Below are 15,595 nucleotides of genomic sequence, written 5' to 3'. Positions count from 1 at the left end.
AAAATATTTCAATCATTCAAACTTAGAAGTAATCATATCAACTATAAAAATCAGAATTAAAACACTTTGGCTAAAAAGATAGTTGATTTACTTAAGGAGCTCTTAAAATCTAACTCAGTGGGTCATTCTTACAACAACTACAAACATAAGAAGACCAACTATACTCCTAAACCCAAAACAGTTATGAAATGGGTTCCTAAGGTTACTTGCTTGGTTGCCCACATGGCTTTCAAAGCTTTAAGCCATTCAAAGTGGTACCCAGACAGTGGATGCTCTAGGCAGATGACTGGTGACAGAGGTCTGTTCACCACTCTTAAAGACATGACTGATGGTTCAGTCACATTTGGTGATGGTAGCAACTGCAGGATTATTGGCCAAGGTACGGTTCAACTTTCTAACCTCCCCTTATTTGAGAATGTTCTGTACGTTGAAGGTATATTTTTAGGATATTCTTTGAATAGTTGTGCATATTGAGTACTGAATAAGAGGACTGGTGTTATTCAAGAATCCATTAATGTGGTCATTGACGATCACTTAATTACACCTGCCTCAAGTTCAGATAGTGATGAAGTTCTTTTAATTGACAAATCAGATACTTCATCAAATCAATCTAACTCTAATCTAAGGACTGTTAAAGATCATCCAACCACTCAAATTCTTGGAACCCTCTCACTGGTGTGCGCACTTGTAGACAACTAGAAGATATATGTAATTACATGTGTTTTACATCCTAGATAGAACCGACTAATGTAAAAGAAGCTCTTACTGACAAAAACTAGATAGTAGCGATGCAAGAATAGCTTATCCAATTTGTAAGAAATGATGTTTGGTATCTTGTTCCTAAACCTAAAGATAAACATATTATCGAAACTAAGTGGATTTTCAAAAATAAATCTGATGAACTTGGTAATATAATTCGAAACAAGGCTAGATTGGTTGTACAAGGGTACACTCAAATTGAAGGCATTGACTATAATGAAACCTTTGCCCCAGTAGCTCGTCTTGAATCAATCAGACAATTCATATCCATTGCTTGCTTTAGAAAATTTAAAATTTATTAAATGGATGTAAAAAGTGCCTTCTTAAATGGCGATCTACATGAAGAAGTGTATGTTGAACAACTAACGGGTTTTGAAGACCCTAAGAACACTGATCATGTCTACCGCCTTAAAAAGGCTCTCTACGGATTGAAACAAGCTCCCAGGGCATGATACAAAAAGTTGATTAAGTTTTTACTAAGTCATAAATTTCAAATGAGAAGTGTTGATAAGACTCTTTTTATTAAAAAACATAACGATGATATCTTAATGGTACAAATTTATGTTGATGGATCTACCTGTATTAACATGACTATTGAGTTTGCAGATTTAATGAAATCTAAGTTCGAAATGAGCATGGTTGGGGAATTGAATTATTTCCTAGGGTTGCAAGTAAAACAATAACCTGATGGTATTTTCATTTCTCAGGCCAAATATGCTCTGAACTTGATTAAAAAGTTTAGATGTGAGAATGGTAAGAATTTTGATACTCCTATGAGTGCAACCTTAAGACTCTCAAAAGATTCTAAAGGTAAAAATGTGGATCCTAAATTATATCGTAGTATGATTGGTAGTTTACTTTATTTAACTACAAGTAGACCTGATATTACTTTTAGTGTTGGTATTTGTGCTAGATATCGATCTCACCCTAAAGAGTCACATCTAACTGCTATTAAGCGGATTATTTGATATGTCGCAAGTACTGTTAATTTGGGTCTCTATTATCCATATGATACTAGTGTTCAGTTGGCTGGGTACACTGATGTTGATTGGGCTGGTAATATCGATGATAGGAAAACAACCAGTGCTGGTTGTTTCTATATCAGAAATTGTTTAGTTTCTTGGTTTAGCAAGAAGCAAAGTTCTGTATCACTCTCAACTGCTGAGGTTGAATACATCACAGCTGGAAATGCATGTACTCAGCTTGTTTAGATGAATAGAATGTTAAGCGATTATTGACTTGCATAGAAGTCAACGGTTTTATATTGTGATAATTCCAGTGCAATAAATATTTCTAAAAATCCAATTCAGCATTCACGTACCAAGCATATTAACATTAGGTATCATTACATTCGTGAATTTGTTGAATAAAAAATAATATCTTTAGAATATATTCCGACTGAGAATCAACTTGCTGACATTTTTACTAAGCCACCCAACAAAAGCAGGTTTAATAAATTGAAATTTGATCTTGGTATGTGCAATCTAAATTGAATATTCATGCATATTTATATCATACCGTATATATATATTTGATAATTTATTAGTTTAAATTTTAAATTTTTATAGAAAATGCATGGTTTTGATGGTACACGATTAGTCATGGACGTGCTTGACCAGTCATTGCACGACCGGTTGAGGACGACCCACGACCAATCGTGCAGTGCGCTGGCCCTTTTAAAATTTGGGGAAAACCTCATCTTCTTCATTTCTTATTTCCTCTCCAACGAGCCGACGCCCGACCAGTCGTACCCACCTTTCTAGATCTTCAAGGTTAGTGCGTCATTTGTATTTTTCTTGTAGATTCTAGTCAATATTACTTCATTTTCATTAACTCTTGGTGATGGCTTCTCCACCCTTTTGCTCTACTCCTTAAACCCTAGAAGATGCCTAGAAACATCCCAAGGAGTCCTATTTATAGTTGTGGAACTCCAACTTTCACACATAGTTGGAAAACTCTAGAAACCGCCTCATATTTATGCAGTTTAGTAAAATAGACTTTACTCTGCACAGTTTTCCAAAATAGACTTAACTCTACGCCTTTTCACAAAATGACTCAAAGTTTTAGAATATGCTTTTTCAGGATAATTTCAGGATTCCTCTTCTTCACTTCAAATCTTTTGATTCTCTTCATTCATCACTTAGTTTTCTAGGATCTTTGGCATGTGAATTCTTCAAACTTGGTCTCATAAGATCTATCCCTTGCCTTGGTGATTCTTGAGCATCAAATCCATGCTTTTAGCACCCTTTTTAATCCAAGCTCTTAAATTCACCTTGCAACATAAACATGAGTAAAATAAAACATTAAGCATTATCATGTTCATAAAACCAAGATATAAATGGGGGATAATATACAATATTTGACCCTCAACATAATCCCTAACCAGCATTTTGCTAATCACGAGCAAAGTATGTGAAAAATATTTTGAGAACCACAGGATAATTTCTATAAGCTCAAGTGGTTTTTAAAAAATAATCTAGATAATAGAATTCTAAAATACATCAATGTTGTGCATTACCTTTTCCTAAACTCTAGCACTTGGTAAGTTTCATAATCAAATTCAAAGCATTAATCCTCCAATTAGAATAATTCCAAACATTGAGTTTCATAGGTATATAATGAAGTTTAGACTTATCACAATCAAAGGTCGAACTCGTCACTTTATTGATAACATTGATAATTAAAAGAGCATTCAGGACAACCAAAACCAAAACCAAAACTTATGTTACAGTTCTTCTTTTACTTCCCTCTTTTATTCCTCTAGCTTTTGATTTTTCCATCTATGACTTTCATGCTATGTCAACCTTTTTAAAGATCTTTAATAGGTAGCCCTTTTTGACAATAACTGTTTTTTTACCTGGGTATTTTCTTTTTCTTTCTTTTCAATTCTTTCCATTAAACATGATCGACAAATTCCCCAAGTTGGTTCCTTCCATGCTTAATAATCATCAAGTTAACAATTTAATATCAAACTGACACTTTAATGTGTAAGCTAGATATGACATGTGAGATCATGACTTAATCAGTTTCTAAAACTTCTAATCGAGGATTAGTGACTTAACTTAATTTTGAGATCTCCCAAGTGACTAAACTCTAAGAGACACAAGGCATCAAATTAAGCATCTTGTAATTCTAATTTTTCTAATTTTCTACATTTTTTGCTCAAAGACTAAGAAAACACTGATTAGCTTCTCTAATCCACACCCCTAATGTGAGGACCATATCCTAGGTCGTACTGTTTCATAACCTTCCACGGTCCTCCAGTTGAATTTCGGTGACCCACGATCTATTATCGGCGTTTGCGCGAAGCCTTGAGTCGTGTGATGTTTTATTTAAACCAACATGATTTAAATGATTTTTAAACTCGCAAGTATACGAATCAAATGCAGATACGGTACGTATTACGAGATCGTTCCCACGAGGACTGGTCGTCACAATTCAAATCTATGATTCTCCTTAACTAATCCAACAAATAATGGAATGAATTACTAAGCACAATTTTATGAAAATCAATTAATTAAGAACAGGGAAGAAAATTCAATCAGAGAGAGAGCACTAGGACTTTCGAATCCACCCCTAATTATCCTAACCCTTGTTTTGTCTATTGATTCACCTTGATCTAGATTGATACCACTTAAATAGAGAAAGCACAATCTGTGTCCTTAATCGGGCATACAAACTGTCTAATTCCTTTAAGCAATGCCATGAATGACATATCCCATATCCTTGGTCGGGTACATGGAATGTACATTCATTAAAGCACCCTGTTTCTTCCTCTATAGGAAACTTGTTCTTGATCAGACACAAGCACCTATAATAAGCATCCAAACAACATCCATATATATACTTTAATCAAGTTCATAGATGGAGAAGTATAGAATTTAAACCCATAAAGCCCACTTAGAGAAAGAAACAAATTAATTGAACTTCAAAGTAAATCAACCAACACAAGAGCTGATCAAATTAAGGGCTTCATCTCAGCCCTAGCTGAGAGATTAGTGACCCATAAAATCCATAAAAAATATTAAATAAAATTCATAAAAAAAATGTCAAACCAAACAATCTCTCTCTCTCTTCTTTCTTCTCTTTCTTCTCTTCCTTGCTCCAGATCTGGAATCCCCTGGTTCTGAATGCCTTTCCCACGTCCAAAACTCCCCTTTTATAGCTGCTGGATGGCTGGGGTCGGTGGCAGAGTCGTAGAAGGACTCGGAGTACAAATTTTCGCAGCCGTGATCGGTGGGCCCCACAGAGGTATTTTCTGGAAAATCCACCCCGTCTATTGGATTCAGGACGAAATTTCAGTCAAGAATGGGTGGTTTTGAAGATCCATTAGCGCGGCCCACAGAAGAAATCTCAAAAAAACTCAGTTTTGAACGTCCCGGGGCAGTCTACTTTTGGCCTCTGTACCGCACACGTGTGTACGCATGGGCGAGGAATATCAACATGGTTTTGAAGCTCTCGAAGCCTTCTACACGATGGACGGATCAGATCTTCCATCTGATCGAAGATGGTGGGCCACAACCGCCCGGAAGTCAGCTCTTCGCGGACGTGCGTAAGCCTTCGCACGTCCGGCGCTGCGATGCTCGGTGGGCCCCACATAAGCGTTTTCGGGGAAATCCACCCCGTCCATTGGATAGAGGACGAGATTTCCTTCAAAGATGGATGGTTTTGAACTTGCGTGGACGCGGCCCAAAGAAGGAATCATGTTGTTTTCGTTCTGGACGTCATGGGGCAACTTGCTTGTGTCCTCTGTACCGAACACGTGTGCACGTATGGGAGTGGAACATCAGCATGGTTTTGTAGTTCTCGAACCCATCTACACGATGGACGGCTCGGATCGGCCGTACGTGTTACCGGTGGGGCCCACAGCGGTCCGTAAAAACGCCTTTCCGCCCGTTGCGGCGCTGGAAACGGAAAATTCCGTTTTTTGAAGGGATGAAGTCGGGTCAGCGCTGCTGACCGACTTATGCTCGTTCGGTGCACATGCAGTGCACATGTGCACCATGCACATGTCACCCAAGGTGGGGTCCACTGTGATACTTTTGAGAAATCTGCACCGTCCATCCTTTTTATCATATTATTTCCACCGTCAGGACCAAAATTGATGTATATCCAGATATCCAGCGGGCCCCACTTAATGAATTAAGGGGCTGATCTGGCCGTTAGACCACTTCCCGAGATCTTCAATGGCTGAAATTTAATATGTACGGTTAAATTATGGTCCCCATCACGTGTCGAAGTTTCGAGTTGATCGGATGGCGGGAAACATGTGATCTTGCATTCGGACCCCTTTCGAGCCCCTATGCCTTGCTTTCCTCAATCCCAAGCGTGTAAAATCTTCACTATTGGTTTTCTGGAGTCCATCCCGTGCTCTGGAGACTTTGGATCATGAAATCCATGCCTTTAACACCAATTTTCAATAAACGCTCATGACTTCATCCAGTAACAACAAAACAATAAAAATACTCCATTAACCATTGTCATAGACGTAAAATCTGGTAATTACGGGGGTCCTGATATGCAATATTTGACCCTGATCACAACCCCCAACCAGCATTTTGCTAGTCCCGAGCAAAGTATGCGAAAAATAATTTTAGAAATAAAAGATGATTCCTGTAACTCAAGTAACTTGTGAACAGACAGTTGAGATGTGAAAATTCTAAGATTCATGAATGGTAAGTAGAATTTTCTCCTGAAATCAAGCTCACAATAAACTTCATAATCGAGTTCAACATATTAATCCATTAATTAGAACATTTCTGAACATCGAGCTCCATGAATGTAAAGTGTAGTCTCGACTTACAAACATTAAGAGATCCAATTGTCAATCTCATGATATCATTGGTAATTTGTGACAACCAAGCTTGAAACCAACACTTATCTCACAGATTAATTTTTAATTTTACCAGCCTTTGATTTTCTTTATGAGCATTAACGCAAATGAGGGGAATCAAATTCTTACCTATAGGGAGCAAACCGATGGCGAAAACTCGTCGCCTCATTTTTTATAAGTCAACTATGGAGAATCAAATCTATACCTATAGGGAGCAAACCTATGGTGAAGATTATGTGACTTAGCCTTTTAATTCTTCTTTTTACCAAGTTAATCATTCAGTTATCGAGCCGAAAGCTTAATGTGTGCGAGATGTGATATGTGAAATCATGACTCAATCAATGTTTACAACGTCTAATCATGGATTAACAAATCAAAATGGACTGTGAAATCAAGCAGATGGCCGAATCCAAGAGTCATTAGTTACCAACATCATGTAGCTTATAATGGTAAAATCACAACTATCCTTCAAAATCACTTTGAATTCAATAGAAATTCCAGAAAAAAATTTTAAAATTTTCACAAATTTTGCTCAAGACCAAGAAAATACTGATTAGGTAACCTAATCTCCCACCCCCAACCTAAAATCTACATTGTCCTCAATGTAAAAGAAATAATCATGCGATGCACATGGGACAACGAATAATAAAAGAGAAATGAGGGAAAGATAGTACCTGGACGGAGAATCAAGAGGCTTCCCAAAATTATCAATGTAAGAGCAAGTTAGGGCAAGAGAGAAATTAACAGAAGCGAAAATAACAAAAAGAAAAAGAAAAGAAGATCCTACCTATACCACTTTCGCAGGTGCTCTCGATTGCATTTAGCGCATGCAACAAGCCTTTAAACCCCTAGGTTACCCCTAGTGGACGAGTTGTAGTCTCGTGAGGGTTTGCGGCAATGCTACCCACAAACATTGAACTAATGAATGAGAAAAGTGAAATGGAATGAAAATTTGGGTTGCGTCCTAGGAGCGCTAAGTTTAACGTCTTCAACTAGACAAGAATGGACCATGAATTAATCAATCTTGATAACCTGGGTCCGCCAAATAAATTTCCTCAACATCTTTGTTCACCAATCCCAGACAAGTGACGTGAGTTCCCATGAACTGTGCTATCTGAAATAAGGCAACTGACACTGTCGTCAAATAATTTAAGGACTTCTGCTCGAACGACTTCTTCTATGTTAGGATCACGCTTCCTTTGCATGTTATGGGACATTTCCACAGCATGATCCATACATATCGTGGGGCATACTCCCTGTATTTCCACTATCTTCCGTTCAATTGCTGCCTTATATGCTCTAAGAACATTAAGCAGCCTGCTCGCCTTTGTCTTCTCAGAGTTACAAACTGTGCTGTCAGGAAGAGTCTCAGAGGGATTAAGAGGTTCCACTTTCGCTCTCCATTTTTCAGTCTCCAATATAGGAGTAGAGTCGAGCAATGCATTGACTTCATGGATGGGACTATCAATGTCAAAATCCATGCCCGATTGTGCTAAGCAGGTCTCAAGAGGATCTTCGAAAGATGTACGGAAGGAGTCCTGCACAAGGCTCTCGATCATGTCCACTTCAAATATGTCATCCAAATCTGAGGGTTGTTGTCCTGCATTAAAAACATTGAGTTTAATATTCATGTTACCAAAGGACAATTTCATAACTCCATTCCTGCAATTGATAATAGCATTAGATGTGGCCAAAAATGGACGACCCAAAATGACTGGGATCTAACTATGAAGATTCTGGACAGGCTGAGTATCTATAACTATGAAATCCACTGGAAAATAATATTTATCAAACTGTATTAACTCATCTTCAATTACACCACTTTGCACCTTGACAGATCTATCGGCTAGTTGTAATGTTACCTTAGTCGGTTTCAACTCACCAAGTCCTAGCTGCTCATAAACCGAATATGGTAACAAATTGACACTCGCCCCTAAATCAAGTAATGCCTTCCCGATCTTATGATCTCCTATGCCGCAAGAAATGGTGGGAGCTCCTGGATCCCTAAATTTAGGAGGGGTGTTATGTTGAATCATGGAGCTGAGCTGCTCTGCAAGGAAGACTTTCTTATGAACATTCTGCTTACGCTTTTGAGTGCATAAATCTTTAAGAAACTTAGCGTAAGCAGGGACTTGCTTGATAGCGTCAAGCAACGGGATGTTGACTTGCACTTTTTGAAACACATCCAAGATTTCATCAAAGTTATTTCTTTTCTTTATTGGTGCCAGACGTTGAGGAAAGGATGCTTTGGGCACATAAGGTGGCACATTAGTGGCTCTTGGAGAGTTAGAGAGCTTTTGGACTTTGGATGCATTGGTATGGTTCTCTGCTTCATCTTGATCTTCTGTTTTAGAATTTGATTCATCCCCAGGCATATCTATTCTGTTATCAATCTGCTTGCCTGACCTAAGGGTAGTGATCGATTTGGCCTGTTCATGATATTGCCCTTGGTTGGAATTAGAGCCAATCTCATACTGTCCCTTTGGATTAGCCTCAGGTTGGCTAGGGAGCTTGCCCTTCTCTCTCTCACTCAATGTGGCAGCTAGTTGACCCAATTGTACTTCCAGCTTGGCAATGGATTGTGCATTTGCATGTAAGCTTTGCTGGTTGGCCAGTAAGGTTTGTTGGGTGTCTTTTTGGAATTGGAGAGAACTCTGCATGAAAAGATGGAGTGTATCCTCAAGAGATGGTTTCCTTGATTGTGTAGGCAGTTGTTGATACTGTGAGAACTGCTGAGGTTGTTGATTGCCCACTTGGGAGTAAGGTTGCATAGGAGGATTTCCAGATGGTCCTCCTTGTTGTGGTCCTTTTGCCCAAGAAAAATTTGGATGTCTAGCCCACCCTGGGTTGTATGTGTTCGAGTAAGGATCATTCCCAGATTTGTGAAAAGTGTTCATAGCATGAACTTGTTCAGAGAGAAGTTCTGGGAATGCTGCACCAGATGGACAAGACTGCATAGGATGGGCAGGGCTAGAACATGTGGCATATGCCTCGACTTGAGCTGTTTGTGGTGGTCCATTATTTAATACCAGAGCATCAACTTTCTTTGTCAGGTTATCAAGCTTGGCACTCAGCTCTGGCATGACTCCTATCTCATATATACCACCTCTCTTTTGTGGTTGGGGACTTTTGTCACCTCTATTTGAATAATCCCATTCTGGGAATTTTCGCACAAGGTTTCAAAAAAGTTCCACGCTTCGACATCACTTTTGGTCATGAATGACCCTCCCCTGGTGGCATCAACCATGCGACGGTTCTGTGGTGTCAGACCGTCATAGAAGTATTGAACTTGTTGCCACTTCTCAAAACCATGGTGAGGACATTTAAGAAGCAAGTCCTTCCATCTTTCCCAACATTCATGAAAGTGCTCGCCCTCTTTTTGTGTGAAGTTAGTAATTTCTCTACGGAGGGCATTGGTTTTGTGAACGGGGAAGAACTTGTTTAAGAACTTCTTAGACAGTTGGTCCCATGTAGTGATAGATCCAACTTCTAGAGAATTCAACCATGCTTTCGCCTTATCCTTCAAAGAAAAAGGAAACAAGCGTAGGCGGATCGAATCGTCTGAGAAGTTTTGGAACTTAAAGGTGGAGCAAATGTTTAAGAATTCTTTCACATGATGATATGGGTCCTCCTTGTCCAATCCATAAAAGGATGGCAACAATTGTATGACTCAAGGTTTAAGTCAAAGTGTGCTGCCGTAGTGGTTGGCAACACTATGCATGAAGGCGCATTAAATTGGACAGGAGCTGAATAATCTTTGAGAGCTTTAACTTCAGTCTCATTCGCCATTTCAACAGGATTATTTCTCAATCTTTCACGAATTGTTCTTTCAATCTCAGGATCAAACGGTGCTAGTTCTATATTCAGAGATCTACGTCCTAGCATAAACTATGAGATTTTAAAACAAGAAAAAGCTATGTAAATGAGAATTGGAAAGAAGAACCCGGCAAAGGAGATGATGAATGTCTGTAGATTTGAGAGCTCCTCCTTTTGAAGACAATGTTATTTAGCAGCTTCCTTCCTTAATTCCTGTAAACAAAACGAAAACAAAAATAAATTAAATTTACTAAAATAATGCTAGAAAAAAAAAAAAAAAAAATCCTAAGCAACGGTTAATTTCTAAAAAAAAGAAGGTTTCTAATCTTAGAAATAAAAACTAAGTTAGTTTCCAAAAAGGGAAAAAATTATTAATAAAACGAGAAAATAGAAAGTAAATTGAAAGAAGAATCAGAATCTAGAATTAGAAAATAGGAAATTTCTAAAAATAAAATAAAATAGCCTAGAAGTAGAAACTTTCTAAAAAAATAAAACCTTAATTCTAAAAATAGAAATTAGAAAAAAAAATAGAAAATAGAAAATTTGGAAAGAGATTACCAAATTAGTAGTTTATGTCAGGTCCCTACAAAACAGGAAATAGGTTAGTTTCTAAAAATAAAAATTTAACCTAAAGTTAGTAAAAAAAAAACCTAAGACTATGAATTATGATAAGAGAGAATCTTAAATCTAATTGGACCGAAACAGTCCCCGGCAACGGCGCCAAAAACTTGATGTTTTATTTAAACCAACATGATTTAAATGATTTTTAAACTCGCAAGTATACGAATCAGATGCAGATACGGTACGTATTACGAGATCGTTCCCACGAGGACTGGTCGTCACAATTCAAATCTATGATTCTCCTTAACTAATCCAACAAATAATGGAATGAATTACTAAGCACAATTTTATGAAAATCAATTAATTAAGAACAGGGAAGAAAATTCAATCAGAGAGAGCACTAGGACTTTCGAATCCACCCCTAATTATCCTAACCCTTGTTTTGTCTATTGATTCACCTTGATCTAGATTGATACCACTTAAATAGAGAAAGCACAATCTGTGTCCTTAATCGGGCATACAAACTGTCTAATTCCTTTAAGCAATGCCATGAATGACATATCCCATATCCTTGGTCGGGTACATGGAATGTACATTCATTAAAGCACCCTGTTTCTTCCTCTATAGGAAACTTGTTCTTGATCAGACACAAGCACCTATAATAAGCATCCAAACAACATCCATATATATACTTTAATCAAGTTCATAGATGGAGAAGTATAGAATTTAAACCCATAAAGCCCACTTAGAGAAAGAAACAAATTAATTGAACTTCAAAGTAAATCAACCAACACAAGAGCTGATCAAATTAAGGGCTTCATCTCAGCCCTAGCTGAGAGATTAGTGACCCATAAAATCCATAAAAAATATTAAATAAAATTCATGAAAAAACATCAAACCAAACAATCTCTCTCTCTCTCTTCTTTCTTCTCTTTCTTCTCTTCCTTGCTCCAGATCTGGAATCCCCTGGTTCTGAATGCCTTTCCCACGTCCAAAACTCCCCTTTTATAGCTGCTGGATGGCTGGGGTCGGTGGCAGAGTCGTAGAAGGACTCGGAGTACAAATTTTCGCAGCCGTGATCGGTGGGCCCCACAGAGGTATTTTCTGGAAAATCCACCCCGTCTATTGGATTCAGGACGAAATTTCAGTCAAGAATGGGTGGTTTTGAAGATCCATTAGCGCGGCCCACAGAAGAAATCTCAAAAAAACTCAGTTTTGAACGTCCCGGGGCAGTCTACTTTTGGCCTCTGTACCGCACACGTGTGTACGCATGGGCGAGGAATATCAACATGGTTTTGAAGCTCTCGAAGCCTTCTACACGATGGACGGATCAGATCTTCCATCTGATCGAAGATGGTGGGCCACAACCGCCCGGAAGTCAGCTCTTCGCGGACGTGCGTAAGCCTTCGCACGTCTGGTGCTTCGTTGATCGGTGGGCCCCACATATGCTTTTTCTGGTAAATCCACCCCGTCCATTGGATAGAGGACGAGATTTCGTTCAAAGATGGATGGTTTTGAACTTGCGTGGACGCGGCCCAAAGAAGGAATCATGCTGTTTTCATTCTGGACGTCATGGGGCAGCTTTTTGTGGCCTCTGTACCGCACACGTGTGTCCGCATGGGAGTGGAATATCGCATGGTTTTGTAGTTCTCGAACCCATCTACACGATGGACGGCTCGGATCGGCCGTACGTGTTACCGGTGGGGCCCACAGCGGTCCGTAAAAAACGCCTTTCCGCCCGTTGCGGCGCTGGAAACGGAAAATTCCATTTTTTGAAGGGATGAAGTCGGGTCAGCGCTGCTGACCGACTTATGCTCGTTCGGTGCACATGCAGTGCACATGTGCACCATGCACATGTCACCCAAGGTGGGGTCCACTGTGATACTTTTGAGAAATCTGCACCGTCCATCCTTTTTATCATATTATTTCCACCGTCAGGACCAAAATTGATGTATATCCAGATATCCAGCGGGCCCCACTTAATGAATTAAGGGGCTGATCTGGCCGTTAGACCACTTCCCGAGATCTTCAATGGCTGAAATTTAATATGTACGGTTAAATTATGGTCCCCATCACGTGTCTGAAGTTTCGAGTTGATCGGATGGCGGGAAACATGTGATCTTGCATTCTGGACCCTTTTCGAACCCCTTTTGCCTTGCTTTCCTCAATCCCAGGCGTGTAAAATCTTCGCTATTGGTTTTCTGGAGTCCATCCCGTGCTCTGGTAATTTTGGAGTGCCAAATCCATGTTCTTAACATCATCTTTCAGTTAACGCTCCTGACTTCATCCTGTAACAAAAATACAATTAAAATACTCCATTAAGCATTATCATATACGTAAAATCTGGTAATTATTGGGGTCTGCGTTTGCGCGAAGCCTTGAGTCGTGTCCCATATTCCAGAGTTGGCTTGACCCAAGATTTATACCCTTGCGACCGTACCATCACCGTGGTTCCAATGTGATGTATTACATGCCAAGGCGATACCTAGGCCAGGAGACGTGGGCCCTCGTTCAATTCGAGGAAAAAGTCGTGCAATTACAAAACCCAAGAGAAATGTCCCATCAATCACCTCACATGCCAAGTACAATACCCCATCCCCAAGTAACCCTAAAGTCAAAGCAACCCATCCCTTACATGTCAAAGTACACATCACCCATCACACCCCATCACTCACCCATCCCTCTCTCTCTTACAACCTCTCTCTCTCTCATCTTTGTCTCTCTCATTCTCCAAGCAATCCCAAGAACTCCCAACGTCCAAGCTTTCCTCCATTTTTCCACCCACCATGAAGCTTCATACCCCATCATCCAACCTCTAAAATCGAATCTTAACCATTGATTCTTTCTCCTTGGAGCTAGATCACCCTAGTATGGAAAGAGTAGTTTTGAAGGTGGGTGTTCATAACAACATGTTTTGATGATTTGAAGGTCCACCTATGGTGGGACCCATCTTGATGTATACATTGTTAAGTGAGGGCCCATAGTGGCAGGGTCCCTCCCCTTCTCACGTCTCTCCATCTTTCTCTCTCCCTCCTCATTTTTTTTTGTTTTTTTTTATTTTTGGGATGGTGTGTGGCCCATCTGACATGTCTAGAAAATCTGGATTGTCCATTGTATGGGGCCCGCCTTGCTGCCTGTTTTTGGGCCAGCCTGGATGAAAGAAAAACACAAATATCAATCGATCCAAAGTTATGTGGGCCCCGCACGATGTATGTGCTTCACTATACCGTCCCAACAGTGGGACCCACCTTCTATGATGATGTCAGCAAGCCCATGGGGTCCCATCTCGAGGTAGGTGCTATATCTAAACTGTCCATCCATTCGTTGGGGACCCCTAACGACGTCAGCAAGTTCTGTGGGTTCTAATGATGGTGGGAGGTACCTGACGTATGCGTTGTATCCTAACTGTCCAAATGGCTGGACCCCACCTCTAATGTATGTACTACATACATGTTGTCCATCCTACTTGGCCAATCAAGGGCCCACCTGATCCTGACCATCCAAATGTTGGACGTCCAGCAGCAGCTGCTACTGGACCATTGAAGGGAGGAAACAAATATCAGTTTGATTTAAACTAGGTGGGCCACACTGACGTGGACTGCACCTGGAAGTATGTGCCTTATACCTAGGTCATCCAACAATGGCCAGATCGAACGGCCAGATGGTCCAGCGCCTGCTGTGCTGGACGTCTGATGTCCAGACCGTCTAGCAGGCCTGGACGCTGGATGGAAAATATAAATATCTGCTTGATTTAAAACTTTGGTGGGCCACACCTACGTGGACCCACATGAGATATGCGTTGCATCCACCACCATCCATTGTTTGACGATGGGGCCCTGACATGATTCATGTATTATACATCCAGGTGATTCACCTGGTAGGGGCCCATTTGATAGGCGCAGGGTCCACCTGCTATATAGGCGCAATGCCCACCTACTGGCTATGCAAGGCCCACCTGCCATGTGTGTGGGGCCAGCCATTTGTATGTGTTTTATAACCACACCGTCCAGTGGTCTGGACGGTGGGGACCACCTCGATGTATGTGTTTCATAACCACGCCGTCTATCCATTTTTACTAGCCATAGGCCCGCTTACTGCTTGTGCAAGGCCCACCTGCAATGTATATTTGAGGCCCATTTGTAGGGCCCACCGGTTGTGTATTTATGGCCCATGTGGAAGGCCCACCTGCCTTGTATTTAAAGCCCATATGATGAGGCCCACCTACCTGACTCTGAGGCCCATGGGCGAGGCCCATTGTGATGAATTCAAGACCTACGGGCAAGGCCCATTGTGATGTATTCGTGGCCTATGGGCAAGGTCCATTGTGATATGTATTATACCTATGACGCATGGCCCTTTTGATGTATTTGAGGCCCATGAGCAAGGCCCACCTGTTGTGTATATGAGGCCCATTGATGCGGTCCACTTGATATATATGAGGCCCATTGGTGCGGCCCATCATGATGTATTTTGGCCCAGGTGCGGGGCCCACCTGTTTGTATTTTTGGCCCATGTGATGGGGCCCACTTGTTTTGTATTTGAAGCCCATATGATGAGGCTCGACTTGATGTATACAAGGCCTTTTGAGATATGTATTAGGCCCATGTCGCATGGCCCATTTGATGC

The 15,595-nt window shown here is 40.4% G+C and overlaps 1 non-coding gene across 1 annotated transcript; it reads left to right on the top strand.

The window, feature by feature from the left end:
* Positions 1-9,897: 9,897 nt before the first annotated feature.
* On the top strand, positions 9,898-10,004 carry LOC131244713 (small nucleolar RNA R71). Its single transcript, XR_009170490.1, has one exon. It is a non-coding gene; the product is annotated as a small nucleolar RNA R71 (small nucleolar RNA).
* Positions 10,005-15,595: the final 5,591 nt, after the last annotated feature.

This window comes from Magnolia sinica, chromosome 4 (genome assembly GCF_029962835.1).
Source record: "Magnolia sinica isolate HGM2019 chromosome 4, MsV1, whole genome shotgun sequence".
Lineage (NCBI taxonomy): Eukaryota > Viridiplantae > Streptophyta > Magnoliopsida > Magnoliales > Magnoliaceae > Magnolia > Magnolia sinica.
The sequence above is the reverse complement of the archived record's forward strand: the minus strand, read 5'-3'. Positions and strand labels throughout refer to the sequence as shown.